Raw genomic sequence first — 19,658 nt, 5'->3', positions numbered from 1 at the left:
TATTATCGTTTTCTGGTAATCTTCCGCCAGCCGTCTACCGGTGTTAAAACGGCGCTCCAGGGGATGCGGCCGCAGGGCCCGCTGTTAGAGCATAAAGGGGGTAAGGTTAGATGAGATGAGGGGGGCAGCGAGTACAGACTCTAATAGGATTTTTTTAGAAATCTAAAATTAAAAGAATATTTAGTCCCCGCCCCAAACTTTATAATCCAATTTGTTTAAAAAGTTTTGGGAAATTAATATATGGAGAATGTAAACTCCCTCCTGTTGTATGTTATGTAAATAAATAAATAAAATATCTAGTTTTTCCTTTTTAATTAAATCAAGGTTTCAAGGATAATAAGAAATATTTCATGTTTTTCACTCTTTGATTAAAAAAAAGTTAATTAAAAAATATAATACACTCAATCCATAATAAAATGTAAGATTTTCTATTAAGAGATTCAAAAGGAGGGAATTTGACAAAGTTTAATGTCTATACACAATTGATAGAATATCAGATAAACTGTCGATTCATTTATCAATTAACAACGCCAGCAAAATTAAACTTAAATGACAACATGGCCAGTGACAAAAATGACACGCCCCTGCTTTAGGTCAATTGGGTTGCCACATGTAAAATTGCCAGCGTTTTAGTCAAATATTTGCCACCCCTGAAAAAAAGTCCCTGCCCCCCCTCCTGCCACCCGGTCAATATTTTTCTAGAACCGCCCCTGCTACCGCCTCTCCTGATATAGCCTCAACCTTTCTTATGGCTGTCACTGCAGGGAGCCAATTAACACATTGTGTCCGAGGGAGTCATCCCTCCCTTGTGTTTTTGTCACACTGCTGGCTAGTGGGCCGGACCGCACAAATTAGCAGCGTAGGCTGGAAGGCTCAATTACCTTTTAAGGGCTTCGGAGATAGTTGTGGCTGTCAGGCGGCTCCACGGCTTCCCTCCACCTGCCTGGCCAAATATCAAACGAGGTGCGGCGGGGAAGAAGCGCCGCCGGAGGCGTTCGCTGCACAAAGCCCCGGGCGGCATTTCCCGCCGATCTCGTTCTCGGCCTCTAACGTCGCACCTTCTCGCATATCGCCAACTGTTTGTTTTTGTTGTCGGACGAGAGTCGGGTGGGCTGATGGAGGCGCCGTCCATAGGGGCGAGGCCATGCGACAGGGTGGTTGTTATGCGAAGCCCAAGTGGTAGTGGGTAAAAACTAGGGGGATAGGACTACAGGGTTGGCGTGGCTGGATGGTGATATATTGCGATACTTTATTCTATCCTAGGTTAGAAGTTCGTGCCGGTCGAAAGTCAGTATTGTTTTGAAATTCCGTATTTTCTCGCATATAAGCCGCATTTGTAACGAAAAAAATGACATAATCATGGGTACGGCTTATATGCGAGAAATTATACAATTCAAATATGCGGCCCGACAAAGTAAATCGTGCGTTCCGATAGCATTTGTCATGTTAAAATTCAAAGGTTGTGGAAATTATTTTCTTTTTCAGTTTGGTTTTTAGTCCAAATTAAGTTTTTTTTTTAAAGTAAAATTACAACAATGTAAATAGAAAATCAAATATTCCCTAAACGATACCCAAAGAAAACTTGAGCCTGAAACATGTTGACGTAACAACTCCTATCGTAAAACTCGCCACTAAAATCCGCCTTCATCCAACGCGAAACTCGTGACGCTCGAACCCGAAACTCATCAAGCCTAATGAATGTGGTCCTACTACTCGGACGACACATTTTCTCTCGCCCTCTCACCTCCGCCTGCAGCGAGACGTTGGCGTCATCAGTTGAAGCGGCACATTAGCGAGTATGACGGCTCCCGATTTATTTATTGATCGTGATATATTCATCCGGGCCCATGAATTATACATGCGGTCCTAAGGTCTGCATAAATCTTTGCACAACAGGAAGGCCACGGTGATGAAAGAGCAGGTCCGCCACCGAGTCGGAGCGCCGATGATTAGTGGCCGCCCATCAAGCCGCAAATCAAAGCCGGCTGACGAGAAATCCGCCACGTCGTCTCAAAGCAAACGTAACCTTGCCCACACCCGGACCGCTAATTGTGCCGGTAATTAACCGGGCGCAGCCGACCTCGGCGTTCGCTTCGGGGACCCTTGAAAGCGGGAGGAAAATGTTTACACGATCCCCGAACACTTCAAAATTATTGCAAACTCATCTTGCAAAATGAACTTTGAAAATTCAACAGGCGGATGATTAGATTCGGGAGTCCTGGGACCGACTTGTATTCCGTATTAATTAATTTGATGAGTTTTTCCCCCACGTCATGTACGCATTTTAATATTACGGACAAAGACCCAGTTACATAGAGCAAAAAAATGTGTCAAAGATAGACATCGTAGACTATAGGTAGAAATAGATGATAGACAATTGTAAAATTTACAGCAGTTTGTTGTATGTGATATCATTCATAAATTGGAAATGCATTTAATTGGCGAATTGTAGATATCAAGGACAACGTAGACATTCCACAAGACACCTTATTTCGGCAATTATTGCATTTTATTGGCAAATCGTAGACATCTCGGGCTACGTAGATATTGTAGACAAATGTGGATTTAAATGGCGTCAATTGACAACAATCAGTTGTATAGGATACCGCTAAAAAAGGATACATTATTATGCAAATCGTTGCATTGAATTTTCTAATCTTAGAAATCAAAGAGTAAATTTAAATGTCATTCTTTCAAATAACTGTCGTATGTTGTACTGATAATCAACGGACAGCGTTTGTGTTTGTAAAATAATATTTTTTATTTATGCTAAAATTTGGAAACTCGCTCATTGGCAGACCCAAAATGGCGGACCCCTGATAAAGATGACTCATAATGTATTGAATTTTGATAAGGTTTTCTCTACAGCCGACTGTAAAACATGCCCCGCCCCTTCTATAGTCATGTATATCAAATCAGCTGTGTTTCAGTGTCACGCCAACGTACACCATCTTTTATCCGAGAGCCACGCCGTTGCAAAATGTCCGCCCATCTGCTAACCGCACGCTGGAACCGTGTCATTTTTGCACCACCAGAGAGCTCCGCTTTGCTGTGAAGAGGCGTGGGAGGCGAGCGTGGGGAGAACGACCACTTTGGCCCGCTACCCGCCCTCGCTTCACCGGCACGCGACGAGCCGGAGAGACGGCACGTGACACAACAAGCGGGCCGCAACGAGCCTGAGTGTCATTAACGCCTCCCCCCAAAAAAATCTCCAAACTGCGGAAAGCAATATTCAAATGCTCCAATCTAATTTGAAAGCGCTCATTACTACGTTCTCTTACCTCCCGTCACGCCCACCAGGGGTCAGTGTTGTGCAGGGCGATCGCTCCCGCTCCGCCCCCACTTGCCACGGCACCCCCCACCCGCTCGGCACCCCAGATTAGATCAAAGAAATGTGCCCATTGTAAAAAAAAAAAAAGGACCCTCACATCTTGGCCCAGTCTCGAAAAACACGCAAAGGAAAAAATGCATACAGTTTAAATGTTTAAAAAGCAAACGTGGGGAAAAAATTGGAATGTGAAATGTTCCGTTTTAATTTCCCCAGGGACGGAAAATAGGCTTGATTGAAGGCCTTGAAATTCGTGGTTCTGTCTTTAAATTTTGATTGAAAACCCTAAAGACGCCTATTTGAAACCTGAACCAGAAACCCTGAATCAGGTCTTACTTGTTCGAAAGCGCAAGACTGTCACGAAGTCGAGCTATTCCAAAATTGCCTGTAGTTATCTTAGATGGGCTCCAGCACCCCCTGCGACCCTTGTCCAGATAAGCGGTTCAGGAACTGAATGAATGAACTACTTGAGACCTGAATTTTAAACCCTAATCCACTCAATTTATGAGTGTTTTCAATACCGGACTTCACTGGTATGAAATTGGCGGTCCGTGGGCCAGATCCGGGCCGCCACATCACCTAGTGCGGCCCGTGAAAGTAAATCGTGTTTAAATTTAATGTTTCATGCTACTTTTTTTTGCTAATCAAACTAAGATCATAGATCTGTGTTCATGTGTATCACAAGCGCACAGTTTGGAATTGTGTCGGCCATATTAGGGCATATTTGAAGTCTACTTTCCCATCAAAGTTTAAGACTTGAATTTTTTCCGCTAGGTTGCTACGTGACATTTTCTGGCCGTTCAGAGGTTGGCCAATAAAACATAAGCGACATCCTTAATTCCGGTTTTAAAGCCAGGCACTTGTACTTGCGTGATGAGAACAAATGGTAATGGAAGGTGCAACGGGACGCCAAGCAGGCGTGCCGCGACCTCTCCGCAGCGTCGGCGGCGGCCCTCGGGGACCCCCGACTCGCTTGATTGCGCTCGGGAACCATTAAAGCCAATAAAGGTTAACTGCCGGCGACCTTTTTACCTCGCCGGCCACGGGGTCGCTGATGGATGACTTTGTTTGCGTGGCCAAATGGGAACTCGCTTTGCTTCCACTTGCACTTCTTTTCTTCTTTTAATGTTTATTTACTTTCAAGAGAGTAGGCGACCTTTAAGCCGACCATCAAACTTGTGCTCTTCTGGCCAACCGCGCGAGAACAAAAAAAAATGCTCACAAAGGCTTCAGACCAGTAGACGCTCGAAATTTTTGCAGGGAAATCGCAAGGATGTAAATGGGTGGACTGCCTTTGACTGAGATAGACGTCCGATCTGTTTGAAGTGGGAGGGTTGGCAGCGATTGAACAAATAAATAACCTATTCCTTATTGAAAACCACTTAAGTTAAAGCGTACTTTCAACCTTAATTAATCCGTTCCCTGAAATCCATATTAAGGTTCATTACTTGCTTACTAAACCTTTAGTTTGATTCCTAACCCCTTCGTGGAAACCCTTATTGAAGGCCACAACTCTGTTTTATCACCCTATTTTGAACTTTTAACCTCTTCCCTAAATCACCCATTTGAAAATGTGTCTTAGAATCCAAAGCCTGAATCAAACCCCGGACTTAAACCTCATTTCTGACACCATTTCCATCTGGCAACCATAAAATGATAGCATTTTCTCACTGCCGCTAGCTTCTACATTTGTTGTTATTGCTTCAAAACATTTTCTCAAGATGTTTTTCTCATGTTTTTTCTTTCTTACGTGTCGCCTCGCAACCGCAACAAGATTTTCTAACAGTCCATTAAAGTAAACAAGAGCCGAAATGTCCGTGTGGAGGCATCGTGGTTTTATTGTTGTTGTTTTTTAACTCGTTCGGTGCCATAGACAAAAAATAGACATGCAATCAGCCAACATTTTGTGCCATCAATGTCAATCCGACAAGTTGACCCTCAAACTTTCAGCAATCGTTGAAATAATATCCATTTCCACAAATCCTTACCGTGTCAAATTGTTCCTGACTTTGGCGTTGTCATTTTTTACGAGTCCCAATTGCCTCAAAGCTTTTCATCGTGCGCGATGTCACGTTAAACTTTATTGCTTGGCGTGTTCCCGTCGCGTCCGGCCATCAATCAGCCTCACGTCGTTTCCGCGACGGCCGTTTATGTTGTCGTAAAAGACAAATATACGCGCTAATCTCGCCCGATCGTTTTCCTTTATTGCTTAATTTATTTTTCTACATTGTCAATGCCATTTTGGAGTCACTGTGATTTTCAATGTATCCATGCATCCATTTTTTAACGCCGCTTCTCCTCGCCAGGGTGCCGGAGGCTATCCCAGCCCACCTCGGGGGAAAGCCAGACCGCCCTCTAAAAAGGTCGCCCTCTAAACTGGTGGCCAGACACTTGTACAACACGATGGACGACCAATCGAGCTCATGTTTACATTCGACTGTCTTTGGATTGGACGTCAACTCCCGGCAATGGCAGCCAATGAGGTAAGGTTGAAAATACAAACCAACTGATCAATTGTCCACACAAATCTGTCGACTGCCGTATTTTCTCGCATATAAGCCGTATTTGTAACTCAGAAAAATGACGAATGAATCGAGGGTAGGGCTTATATGCGCACAAATTAGACTCGACATGTACGAAACGCCATAACACAAGACAATACGGCCGATACGGTCATTTATTTCAAAATAGAGAAAAAGATAAACAAATCAAATCCTAAACTAAATTTATTTTGACGTCAATGAAGGAAATTCAAGATAAAAAAATAAACCATATCTTGCATAAAACGTGAAAAAAAACTCACTCGGCGCCGCCATCTTTTTACGGCTTATACGCAAAGGCGGCCTATATGCGAGAAAATACGGTAATTTTTGACACTCAAAACAAGCTAAATTGCGTCGATTTAAGAAATGTTTGAAATTTCCGATGCACTTCATTTAAAAAAAATGAATATAATAAATAAAGTCACCGTATTAGCTTCCCAAATGCAAAAGCGCGCTGCAGGAACATTAAAAAAAACTGTCTGCGAGGGTAATTAGAGGGGATTCAGAAAGCCGGAGGGTGCGTTGCATTAATGACGATGCCATCAAATAATAAATAATAAATCACGAGGAAGGAGTTTGTCGCAGTGGATGTTACGAAAGGGGGAGCAAAAAAACTAGCGCAATAGTTGCGGCGGAGTGACGCTCCCGCCCGTCCATTATTCACACCGGCGATTATGACGTCGTCAATTATTAACCAGCGCCCCTCGCTCGGGGTGCCGTCGCGCGCAAATCAAAGACTCGGCTTGATCGGAGGCGGGACCACGTTTGCTCGCTGGGATTACAAAAGTCAACTTTTGTTTGATTAGCTTTGCCAAGAGAGCCTGAATCATTTAAGCTCTTCTACAATATGGCGGTGGATGGATATTGCGTGGAAAATGTCAAGGTGTTTTTAACTTTTAGCGTTAGCAATATTTAGCATGAAATATGAACAAGGCATTTTTTTGACAATGTAAAGAAATAGTATATATTTAGGGGGAAAACAACAACAAAAATCCATACGTAAATGATACACAAAAATATAGAATGTATAGTATTTGCAAAGTATGTGTTGTGGTAGTTAGCAAAACAAAAAACTTTCGACTGAAAATAGCAAGATTGAATCATTTATTGAAAAATATTCCTTCTGAAGGTATTTATTTTTAAAATTTGCTTGTATGCATAACTATTTAAATTTTTATTTATTTAAAAATATGAATGAAAAATGGCATAATACAAGAGTAATGAAAAAAATTGTTGAATGAAGACGACGCAGGAAAGCAAAAAGACATGGCGGCCGTTTCCTTCAACTCAAATGAAAAACATTACATCACTGCTAATTGGTTTGAACTTAAAATATTCACTAATATTACTAAAAACAAGCTTCTTTGTTTAAGGTCATCTAAGCACTAACCCTCAAATTCCTTCCTACAATAAACCGTAAACCTCAATTTTTTGTTGTTGTTAAAGTTCTGAAGGCCAAATCTTTTTTTCAAGCTACAAGAATTAGACGCAACTTGAGCAAAACCTGGGTTGCAATTACCGTTGGACATCAAATCATGTCAGGGATTTCCTGCAAAACTCCCGTTGGCGACTTCAGAGAACACGAAAACAGCTAAATAATGGATGAGCATTTTTGGAGCACTGTCCAGCAGGTCCCTAGAGTTTTGTGTCAGGACATTTTGGCGAGCTAAAAAACCCTAGGAAAAAAACTGAACGAGCAGGCAGACTCGGGTCCAGTTTCACTTTTCTCTCTTCTAACCGGATTGCGTCTTAAAAGCTTTGAGTAGGAGTCGCAATAGTGAAAATAGGTTCCGGAACCAGGGCGATGGATCTAAAGACGGCGACATTCGATAACCCCGGCGGGTCGGGGACGGGCCGTTAACCTCGTTGCGGGTGACGGTGCGGCCGAAGCGATTGCGGACGGGACGCTCTTTGGCTTCCGAGGGCGAGGGGGGCGTCGGCATCCATTTCTTCTCCATTTGATTAAACCCTGGGCTCCGCTCCGAATGTAAGACGATAGCGTCGGGCTAAACTTACCTTTTAGGGACGATACGGCCACGCCCGGGACGTTCGGAAGAATCCGCAAGTTGACCAAGGCGCCGCTTTACAAAACGTACGTACGTGTCCTTATTTGTGTTTTACGTGCTAACTGATTTTAGCGTAATTTTGACATATTCTCTGCTCATGCAATGTTTTATTCACAAATTAAACTCGCTCACCCCGATGGCTAACGTCATTGCAAATTTTCGGAAACACGTGTAGACGCTGACGCACTTCCACTTTCCTCAAAGACCCCCTCAAAGACCCTTTTGGTCGCCACCTTCCCCCGGGCTCACCCGTTTAAAGCCGGCGAATCCCCGTAATGACTACAATTAACCTGGAATAACAGCGATATTAGCCACGCGTGCTAATCGCCGCGGCTGTTATTAATTTTGACGTAAGGTTCCAATTAAAGATAGCCAAACACTGATTTCATTTCCTTTTCATTTGGGTTGTGCAGATAAGGAGCCCATTGATCACACCTGAACGACTCACTGTGCGTTCGGCTAATTAAAGAGGCAGATTGCAATTAAGATTAAAGCGGCTCAAAGTATGGAGACGCACAAAAATTCTGTCTAGCAGCCAGGCTGATGTCATATAATCGGAGGACGACCCGAGGGTCGGCGGTTGGCACCCTGTCCCACGGGGGTCCTTAGACAGACTGTCCTGGCTGTTTTTAATTGGCTGAAATATTCGGGAATTCAAGTTTTTCCAAAGTTTTAAACCTGCTTCCGTCTAAATGAAAACAAAGCTGTATTTTTTTCTATTATAGTAAAGTTCACCAATGGGAGGCCAACGAGGTGTTGGGATATAGCCAATGGGAGAGCAACGTTCTCACGCAACTTTCAAAATACAAGTATAAAAGCCAAGTTGGAGTCGAGCGCCTCGTTTATAATTTTGAAATTTGACGTTAGACCGTTTCCTAACTCGGATTGGTAATTACCGTATTTTCTCGCATACACGCTGAATTTGTCGCAAAAAAATTATGACTGAATCGAGGGTACGGCTCATATGCGCATAAATTAGACATGCACGAAACGCCATAACGCAAGACAATGTGGCCGATACCGTATCTTGCATATAATGTGAAAAAAACTCACTTTTGTCTACCATTGCTCGCTCAGGGCGCCACCATCTTATCTAGGAATGACAAACTAGACCGCTTTGGACACACTTCCTGGTTGTACTGCTCACATGACTTCCTTTTTGAATTGGTCCCCCTTTATAAATGTGCAATCCAGCAATCAATTTATACAGTATCTCAGAAATAGCACGTGCGATGATTTTTCTTAAGATTTTCCCTTCAAAGTAGCACATTTGTACTCCCTATTAAAACCATGAATGTTGAGGTGAAAATTGGGAATCAGGGGGCGGCTTATACGAGAGAAATTGTAAAATTCAACCATTTTAAGGCCATTTTAAGGGTACGGCTTATATGTAGAGGTGACTAATACGATAGTTGGGTCTTTTGTACGGTATTCAAATCCAACAGTTCCCCATTTTGGATTTTCTCCCCTTCGGCAGAGGTAGGCGCCCTAAAAAAAATTTTAACAAAAAAAACCCGAACGAAGTCAACGCGACTCCCTGACGCCAAATAGTTCCCGGCAAGCCGTTTGCAAACACGCTGTCGTTGTCAAAGCACGCAAACGCTGCGAGGCGAGCGTGTCGTTTCGGGCCCGTTGCGCGAAACCCGGCTCATTAAAAACAATGCTGCAGCACGCCTGCCTAATTACGCCGTCGTGCCTGCCTGGGATTTTTTTTCCCTTCGCCATGCAAATGCTAACCTGATTTTCCTAATAAGTCAGAGCCGAGCGGGCCGGCGGACGTTGAAAGGGATGCGGTCTAATTAAATGAAATATTCCTGATGCGACAAGCGTCCTGAGCGGCGAGCTCCATCGGACCGCCGCTCTACTTATTATCCCAACCGGCCTGCCTTCTTTTTTACGTCAGCGCGAACCCGCGTAATGCGGCGAATGCCAATTGTCATTCATTATTCATCCGGCTCACTTTTGCGTGACCTTCGAGTCGCGCTAATGAGCGCAGATTCTTGTCTGACGGGCCGCCGCTTAACTCTGACGAACATACCTTGATCGGCGCCTCCGCGCTCTTCGCTGTCGTGATGGAGGCCTTGTTTTTGGATGTTTACATTCATTATTGAGTTTTGTAGGACAATAAGTAGGAGGGGTCACTTTTATGAAAGGTCCATCGGCTCGGATTCCAGTTTGGGCGACTACCGTGACGACGGTAGACCTTCCGATTCATTTAAACTGCAATGATTGACAGTGATGGGTTGTGTTTTGGTGTCATTGACGGGAATCGATCGAAGGGGCGAATGAACAAATGTTTAATCGACAAGAGTCCTAATTTCCCAGTTTTTAAGTCTAAAGTAAATGACGGCCGGCCCATAACCGATTAACACGTCAGCCTCACGGTTTTGGGGTCCTGGCTTCAAATCCAGGTTGGTCCACCTGTGTGGAGTTTGCATGTTCTTCCTGTGCTTGCGTGGGTTTTCGCCAGGTACTCGGGTTTCCTACCATATTCCAAAAACATGCTAAGCTAATTGGACACTCCAAATTGCCCCTAGGTATGACTGGTTGTCCCTTGTCTCCTTGTGCCCTGTGATTGGCTGGTCACCGATTCAGGGGCCTGTTGCCCAAAGTCAGCTGGGATAGGTTCCAGAACCCCCACGACCCCAGGGAGGATAAAGCGGTTTAAAAAATGAATGAACAAATCAAATAGAAAAATAGACAGAAAGTCAAAAATAATCGCAAAGTACATGGGCTCATTGGTTGCTATTGACAACGATAGCCGTCCAATGAACGGAGGACATGCTAATACACAAGCTTCGATTCTTACAATCAATCCCTAAAAGAAGGCTTCCTAGCTCAAAAGTGGATTTATTTTATATTAGAAGCATTTATTGAATTCGCTCGTATTCAAATCCCATTTAATCACCAGAATCCCAAACACACGTTACCCCGGCAACGCGGTCCATCGGGCCCCCCGTGGTCGTCCGTATCTCTTTCGCCAACAGGATTCCCGACGATCCTGCTCAATGATTAGGCGCCGTTCCGCAGTTAGCAGTCAGGTAGCACGTTGATTGCGCTTCAATTATTAGCGGATTTATTAAAAATGCACACCCGCGTGGCGTCCCACCGTGAAAAGCAAATGTAAAATGTCCTTCCGTACGGCTAGACCGATTCAACGTCGCCGTTCCGACGTATATCCAATCACTTTACTCTTGTAGCCAACAAAGCGCCTTGCGGGCGGAAAAAAACGAAGTAATTAGCGCCAATGAATTAATCAGAGATGGGGAAAATGCAATTATGCATGTTCTTAAGTTCAACCGTGAAATGATTTTTCTCATTATCGCATTGTTACGTAAGGATCATTAATAAGATATGTTCAAACCCAAAAGCTCGCCAAACATTCTTTGGGTCGGCTCGCTTTTGCCGCCGATCGAGCGACAGGAGGCGCTGTTAGCTTAGCTGGAAGTCTGTTTTTGGTTGGCTCCGGAATTTTCTTGCGCTTCTCTTATTGGTCAGATTTTTTTGCCAGGCGTTACGAATAGTTTCACCATTTACGGGATCGGAATCGGCAAGGGTTAGGGTTGAGAAGAATCCGATTGGAAGTAAACAAAAATCTGAGTATGATTTATTTAATAAAGGACAGCACATATCAATGAACATATTTACATTCATATTAATGAACATATACATGTAAGATTGTAGCCGAGGGCTAATTTCCATCTTTAGTCCCTTGTGTAGGTTGAAGACAAAGGATTTTGTTGGTCTAACAGACAGGCTTTGAGATGATTGGCTAAGAGATTCAGAGACGGGAATTGGTCTTGAGTTCCAGGTATGAAGAGCGAAGGTGCTTTACCTAATTTAGCAGTCTTTTTGAAAGGAACTACACAGTCACCTCTAGAGCCAGCCATTGTTGATGTCTTGGAATGTTTTGGTACAAAATCTTGCAGTGGAGGAGGAGCTTTGTGTTGGAAGATTTTGTAAATTAAGGTGGCATATTTAACAGTATTGTCCCAGTCCAGGCGTTTTTTTTTTAAATATCTGAGTTTTTGGTTTTCTGTCCAATACTTTCAGAGCTTGCTTATAAAAAGTTACTTACAAGTTAGAGCACTCCTCGCGTCACCGTTCCAACACTAGTACCCAGCCAGGAACCTAACTCTAAACATAGAGAAAATAATACCCTTAATAAATAAATAAACTCACCGTTCCAGATGGTTTAGCACCAACATTCTCTGAAGCCCTGCGAGGCGTTCGGAGGTTGTGTTAAGTCAATGATGTCGCTGTTATCAAGCTGTGCCGAACACATGCTGGCACGCCGTTTGAGCGGTACACCGGGGGGACGTAGGGCGGGTGGACGCCACTCAAAGTTGTCGGGCAATGAAACGGAGGGAAGGGGAACCATCCACTGCCCTGCAAGTTAAAATGGAAAATCTGTAATCGACATTCAACTCGTTGCTCACGACCCATAGACCGAGGTCTCGCAAGTGAGGGGTCCACGACTTCGTAGGTGTCGCTCGACGGACAGATTCGTGTCTGGTAATCGAGCTTCATTATGATGCCCAGCTGCCCTGGCGCTTTAAAGATGGCGCCACGCTTAAAAAAACGGCAGGCCCGAAGCCGAGGACGGCTCCCACGGGAACCCTTAAATGTCACCAGGCGCGAGGAACGTTCAAGGATGCCACGTCGGGCCCCACAACATTTGGAGGCCCATCGGAAAAAAAGAAATAATTAAAGGTCAGCGCTTCCGTGCCAGAAGCGGCGGTCGAGACGCCTTGCCAGGGTCCTTTGTCCAATTTAGTCGATGCTCGTGAATAATTACATTGGCGGGCCATCATTGGCAGCCAGCCCACTTGTAGATGGTTTAAATAACTAATTTCAAGTTAAATCAGGTAACTCGTGGCGAAAGATTCGTGCTAGCAATGTCTACATTGCAGATTTTTGCATACAAGTCTCGAGTTCCAGTCACCTGATTTTCTTAGAAGTGAAAATAGCGCCCCCTAATGTATTGTATTCCCAATTTGAGCAAAGCTAGCCAGCATTAAAGCCATATCAGAGTTATTAGCAAAAAGATCAAAGTAAAGTTGTGAACATTCCATTTAAATATTTGGCTCTCATTAATAAACTTACCGTATTTTCTCACATATTAGCCTCATCCACGTACCATTGAACTTTGTTCTAAAAAGTTTGTTTCCCAAGCGTAAGTTGTCCCAAAGGCCCACCCCCAATCTCGTCCCCTGATTGGCCCTAGCTTGTGGTAGCTACATATATTCGCGCATATTAGCCTCATCCGCATATAAGCCTCATCCGCATATAGCCGTACCCTTAAAATCGTTGGACTTTGTTCTAAAAAGTTTGTTTCCCAAGCGTAAGTTGTCACAGAGTTCCATCCCCAATCTTGTCCCCCGATTGGCCCTAGCTTACGGTAGCTACCATATTTTCTCGCATATTAGCCTCATCCGCGTATAAGCCGTACCCTTAAAATCGTTGGACTTTGTTCTAAAGAGTTTTTTTCCCAAGTGTAAGTTGTCCCAGAGGACCACCCCCAAGCTCTTCCCCCGATTGTCCGTATCTTACGGTAGCTAAAAACATCCCCTACATTTTTTATTATTATTGTGGTCACCGTGTGACGCTTAGCTAGGAAAAGTCGCACATTTTGCATCTCCACCTGCACCGTAATTAGTATCGCCCACAACCCGGCTCCGCGCACGAAAAGGTTATTTCTGCATCGGCTCGTCGCGATCAAAGCGACAGCGGCGTTTGTCGTCTCCCCGACGAAGTTGCTCGCCATCTCATTAAAAGTTGCCGTGTTTATCTTTCGCCGTAACTTAATTGCCACCGGTAGAAACAGATGTCTCGACACCTTTCATTAGGCGAGGGCGGGCCGCGGGATCCGAGAGCGGCGCTCCGCGGGCCGCCGCCAAGACGAGCGCGCGCTCATTGGATTAGCCGTGGCGGCGGATGGAAATTAAATAGCGTCTTAATTTAGCTTTCAGCGCAACAACACAACATTCTTTGGAGTTTAATGAGTCTTCGTCGAGAGCCACGACTTTAATTGCGTTAGAGCAAATATGCCAAGCTGTAGGTTTCACTTTTCCGCGCCGGCCCGCCGGGGTAAAACGACACGGGCGGCGTTTACGGCGAGGTAATGAGGCGCGGCCCCGAGGTCGTGTCGTTCCCGACTTCGTACTTTGGAGATCGGCGGAGCAGCTAAAAGCAACATGGCGAGCGGCAAATTGAATGCTTGCCACGTCGCCGTTTGTTTATCTCCCCGATGACGGGTGGCGTCCCATCGTCCTCCTGGCGGGGAGGGTAACGAGTTTATTACCTGAGCACGCCCAATCCATCGGAAGTGGTAGGGATGGCGGCAAATGAACGATGGCTACTAAATGTCCCACTGAAAGCAGAAGGCTAATTGTTTAGTATCGAAAATAGTATGCTACGTTTTGAGTATCGAGGATTTTGTTCCTTATCAGACTCCTCGCCGTTTGCCACAGACAGCGATTGACGTCCCATCCGTTTTGACGGGAGTTCCTAAACCCCTGCCAGTCAAAAACCGATGGGTCGTCTTTCACTGTCCGCGATTTAAATAGTCTTTTCTAACATAGCTTTCGCAGTAAATGTCAAAATCCAACTCTCCCATTTGACGGCTCGTCTGCCGACGCCCCGTCAGAAGCAGCCATCATCGTCATCACCATCATCATCATCACGGTGGCACTCGGCACCGCGACCGATAAATCCCCCGCGCCGCTTATCGTCGGCGCCATGATGCCGTCGCAGCACACGCAGCGAAAAGAAGACTGATCTCCGCCACGCAGGAAGTCGCTAGCGCTTCACACGCCGCAGATTGGCGCCTCTCGCTCGCCCGCCGCTCCAAGTCAGCTCATTTCACGCCGGGCGTAATTAAAGTTGCCGAGTCGACACGATTCATCTTAAGATTGCGCATCTTGATTCCTAAAAAGAAAAAAAAATCAACTGACAGGACGAGGAAATGTTCGGAATCATGCTGTCTGGAAAGGAAAGTTAAGATAATCCCGGGTGTCCCAATCATTTTTGTCGAAGTTTTTTTTTAATCCGGATGGCCCTCTAGCTGCCGCAATTAATCAAATAATATTTTGAAAGTTTTGCTCAGTCTTGGATTCGTGTTTTTCAAAATCCAGTATCTTTGTAGCAAATATTCTTTTAAATATGAATAACGTTTAATCTAATCTAATCTAAATATTCTCGGTATATCTATAATCTTCACTTGAATTTGACTCAGGATTTAATTTAATCCTCTCATTCCAGACGATGCGAAGTCTTGCTAAACTGACGATAAGAATTCCATCTCGACATTAAGGATAAAGAAAAGTTAAAACAAAAAATAGTAGACCCGTTTTTTTAGGCCCCGCCTACTGATGTTGGTTACAAACTTTGGAAAGACAGCAAATTGACAATCTTTTGTTTTGCTGGGCACGGTTTTGCTAGCGTGTGAAATTGTCCCGTCCGGCACGCTTGGCGATGTCCCGACGCCTCATTTGCCCGTCTGGGTCCAATCATGTGACACTCACAGCGCTGCCCATGTGGATAATTGGCCGCCGTTTCAGGGGTTGGAGTTAACGCGCCGGCACAAGGTCACGCCCATCGACATCGGGCCTATTGTTTTTTTGTTGTTGTTGTTTTTAGTGGACTAGGTGAATCAGTCAAACAACAGAACAGGCTACTTTGTTCCCGTACACAACACGTAAGAATTTTTTTTTTTTCGATAAAGCCGTTGAATTTCTTGCAAAAAAATACCAGAACTTTGGCCACCAAAGTCATGGGTGAAAAACCTGACCCACCACAAAACGCAATTTAACTGTTTTAACAGGTTGTAGCTCAGCAAAGTCCATTTTTCATCTATTCTATGATCCGCTTTTGTTCTCACTAGGATCCACTTTGGGGGTGCTGGAGTCTATCCCAGCTGACCTCAGGCTCGAGGCGGGGTACACCCTGAATCGGTAGCCAGCCAATCGCAGGGCACAAAGAGACAAAGAACCAATCACTCATAGCTTAAAACAATTTAGCATACAATTAGCCTAGCTTGCATGTTTTGGAGATGTGGGAGGAAACCAGAGTACCTGGAGAAAACCCACGCTGGCCCGAGGAGAACATGCAAACTCCACGGAGGTAGACTGACCTGGATTCGAACCCAGGACCCCAGACCTGTGAGGCCCACGGGCTAACCACTCTCGCACCGGTCCGCCCTTCAGCAAGTCCAATCTCCCGAATTCAGTCAAGAACCCCCTGAGGTGATCACGCGACTTTAAGGTGGCAGCTTCCATCCAGGACAAAATAGACTTGACAAGCGTGAAAGATTTAGCGGGGGAGCATTCGCAGCGATAGCGCGACGCCCTTGACGTGTCCTCGATCCCACTTTTCCACCACCGAGCCGGCGGAACCCCCCGCCGTAGCCGGCCGCTCGCCGACTTAATGATTTCTATCGCGGCCGAGGGGCCGATTATCATTAGCCGCGAGTCGGCGTAGCCCGAGTGCGATTTCCATTCGGCGCTTAGACGAATGACTGCGGCCGCATGGTTGCACTTTAATCTGCGGACGGTTATCAATCAAAAAATTATTACCGTCCTCGTGGAAGGAATCGCCGAGCTTTTGTTGTCGACTCCCATTTCCGCCGGGCGGTTAAACTAGCGTCACAGTTCGCTGAGACTTTTGCGAAACTATGAAATTAAAAAAGGGGACTCCGATTGGTTTTAAATATGGCCATCACTCCGGCAAATGGACGAGGGGTTTAGGGGGAGGGGGTTTGTGAACAAAATTGAAATAAAAACTAGATTAATTTGGCGGCGTGGTGGCCAGAATCTTCTGCTGCCTCGTAATTGGGTAATTAGCCCAACCGCGAAGAGGCTTAATCTGCCCCGCCGGCGTAGATCGGTATCGGCGCTGAGACAATGAGACCCAAAATGTCTTCCAGGGAGGAACGCATTTGCGTTGGAGTTTTAGTGTCAGTCGAAAAAACGATTTTCATATGTGGAACCTAATATTCCGATTATTTAGATTCAGTTCCCTGGTTTTGGAGATGTTCAGGGCCAAGTTTTTGAGAGTGCAGCACTCGCTGAGTCTATAGACTCAATAAAAAACAAACAGACACATAATGATAAATAGATAATCAATAAATAGTAATCGATAAATAAGTGGTCAACATAATAAATGAGTATAAAGTAGTAGTCAACATGGGTAAGTGGTACAAAGTGACTAAAGTGGCTAGCAATAAGTCTTGATGAGGTCCTAGGTGCAGATCTCGAGTTGAGTATGGTGACTGGTCTTGGGAAGAAACTGTCCTTGAGTCTGTTGGTCTTGGCTGTTATGGCTCTGTAGCGCCTTCCAGAGGGCACCGGGATTTGTAGATGCTGGACAGGGTATGTAGGGGCATTTGATGATTTCTCTTTTGGGCTGTGTTGATCACCTTCTGTAGTCTCTAATGTCCGTCTGTAAATGTAAATGAATTTGCCGCTAGCAAGTGTCCAATCCGTCGGTTTGTCATTTCCATATGCACTCCTCCGCTGCCTTCTCTCTCAATTTAATTCATCGGAGGTAACTCCTTGTTATTTTCCGATCAAACACCGATACAGAGTGAATGTTCGGGTTTAAATGACGTCATGAAAATCAAACGTTGGAAGGTTTGAAGGTAACGGCAAGGTTAAATGACAATTACCAACAGGGCCGCTTTTTAACCGCGTGGCGCACAATGACACAAGGTTTCCAGCGATTTAGCAATTTCATTTTGCGTGTTCCTAAGTTTATTATTAGAGCGCCTCCTCCCGTGTTTATCGCACACTAAACAGCTCTGTCGCTCAGCGGCTGGAATTGCTCAATAAAAGAAGAAAATTAGGGCCTTGTTCATAATGGATGAGCTATTACAGCAGGAAACAATGAACCACCTGCTAAAGAATACAAAAAGGTTACTGATTATGGAAATCTCAACAACATGGATCACAAGTTTTAATAAAGATCAGACGTTTAACCCTTTTATAAGCACACAGGTTGTAGCTAACGACGCCAGTTTTGACCAAACTACTAAATACGCTTTTTGTATTAAAATTTCCAAATTTTCAGCGATTTACATAAGGAAAAATAATCAAATGTTGATGAAATGTTTTGGTTTTTGGCCCGCCATTTTAACTTAGCATGACGATTCATTTTGAAATGAGACCTCGTGTTCGTTAAAAAGTTTAGCATTTTCACGTTTTCAAAACATTTTATTATTTTGAAAGGTCGCTGGGGTGCTCATTTCCCTTTCAACGACATGTGCATTCTCGTTATCAGTTTTAAGCAGTGTAGGTGTGTTACGAAAACCAAATGCTACTCGGATAAAGGGTCACACAATCTGAAAATTCTCTTGACACTTTACGAAACATGATTTCTGATGTTTGTCAGCTCTACAATTACCGTATTCAGTTTAAATTCCTTTTCTGACCCCCAAAAAAGTCATTGTGATTTTTTGCTTACGGATTTGTGTTTCGTTAATATCCACAAGAACAACAACAACCCCATCGTGGGTCTTGACTTCAGCCTCCCCAAAAAAAATCCCTCTTTAAGTTGAAATTCCGATTCCGACCTTGGGAAGTAATCATTCTAAAAATGTCAATCCCTTGGCAGAATACGACGACAATTGTGATGAAAGCTGAGGTCATAAAAAAAGAATGAGAGATGTTCCGGAAAAATGCATGAGAATTATGGCTCAGAGGAGTCAAAACGCTCATTATGAATAAGGGAACACTAAGAAGCTTGCTCAGAGGGAATTTTTATGAGTGTGGGGTTTGTATAAAAATCAAAAAATAAAACTCCCAGGCGATGGAGGCTCTTTGGGAGTCGGGGGGGGGGGGCGCTTTGAGTTGCTACCGCTGCCGATTGTCTTTGAAAATGTCTCAAATTCCATTTTTATATCCTATACTTTTTTTAAAAAGCCAGCCGGGTAAAAAAAAAAATCCAGCTTCGACAATGGCCGACATCTGGTATAGGAGGCGGGCATTTTGCGCCCCCGTGAGATCCATCTCGGACACGGAGGTCACGTTAGCGTCTGCCGCGCCGCGCTTGGCCTGTTTGAGGTGATGCAAAGCGGTCCTGAAGGATGAAGAGCGCTCCTTCCATCCGTCATCTTTGCGCCCAGAAGGGCTTTAATCTTCCGCAAACACGCTCTCCGTCTCTCCCACCTCGTCACGGCCTGGGGGTGCTTGTGCCGAGGTGGAGCCTTTCGACCGGTGGCTCTCCTCGAGAAATATTCTCAAGGAAAATAGTCATGGCAGAATGGCTAAAACATTTTCTGAAGATTAAAACCCACCATTTGTGCTTCTTAGGATGCCTAGAAGCTTAGAACTGAATCTAGCAGACATTCCTGTACTTCATCCCGACGGTGCTGAATGAATCACTAGCCACAATTAAGGAACTCTACACTCCTGCACAATTTGGTCCAGAAGGGAACTCAAAAATGTCCAAGTTCACAACCTCGTGACGGTCATCGAAAACCTCCATGTTCCCCAGTAGACTCTTAAAAGCTCAAGCAAAGTTAGCAAATTTGCGGGAGACTACCTGAACCTCATTGATCGCCTCTAGAACTTTCATGATCTGTTTTTTGTTTTTGTTCCAACCGACCCAATTCAAACAGTTTAACCAATGTAGTTTCTGCTAAAACTGTGATTTCACTTGTACGACACAAAATTGGTAAAAAGGAGTCGTCTTGTTCAGCGGAAATTGATAGAGTACTTTGGA

General features: G+C 44.6%; 1 protein-coding gene across 1 annotated transcript in view; it reads left to right on the top strand.

Annotated features, from left to right (window-relative positions):
• LOC144092134 (uncharacterized) overlaps window positions 1-19,658 on the top strand; it is a 53,244-nt gene that overhangs the window by 13,866 nt on the left and 19,720 nt on the right. The window contains exon 5 of the mRNA XM_077624923.1: window positions 5,635-5,811. The gene's annotated coding sequence lies outside the window, so the exon portion shown is untranslated. The remainder of the gene's footprint in view (window positions 1-5,634; window positions 5,812-19,658) is intronic.

Source organism: Stigmatopora argus, chromosome 17 (assembly GCF_051989625.1).
Source record: "Stigmatopora argus isolate UIUO_Sarg chromosome 17, RoL_Sarg_1.0, whole genome shotgun sequence".
In the NCBI taxonomy this organism is placed as follows: Eukaryota; Metazoa; Chordata; class Actinopteri; order Syngnathiformes; family Syngnathidae; genus Stigmatopora; species Stigmatopora argus.
This window is presented reverse-complemented; position numbering and strand designations above follow the sequence as displayed.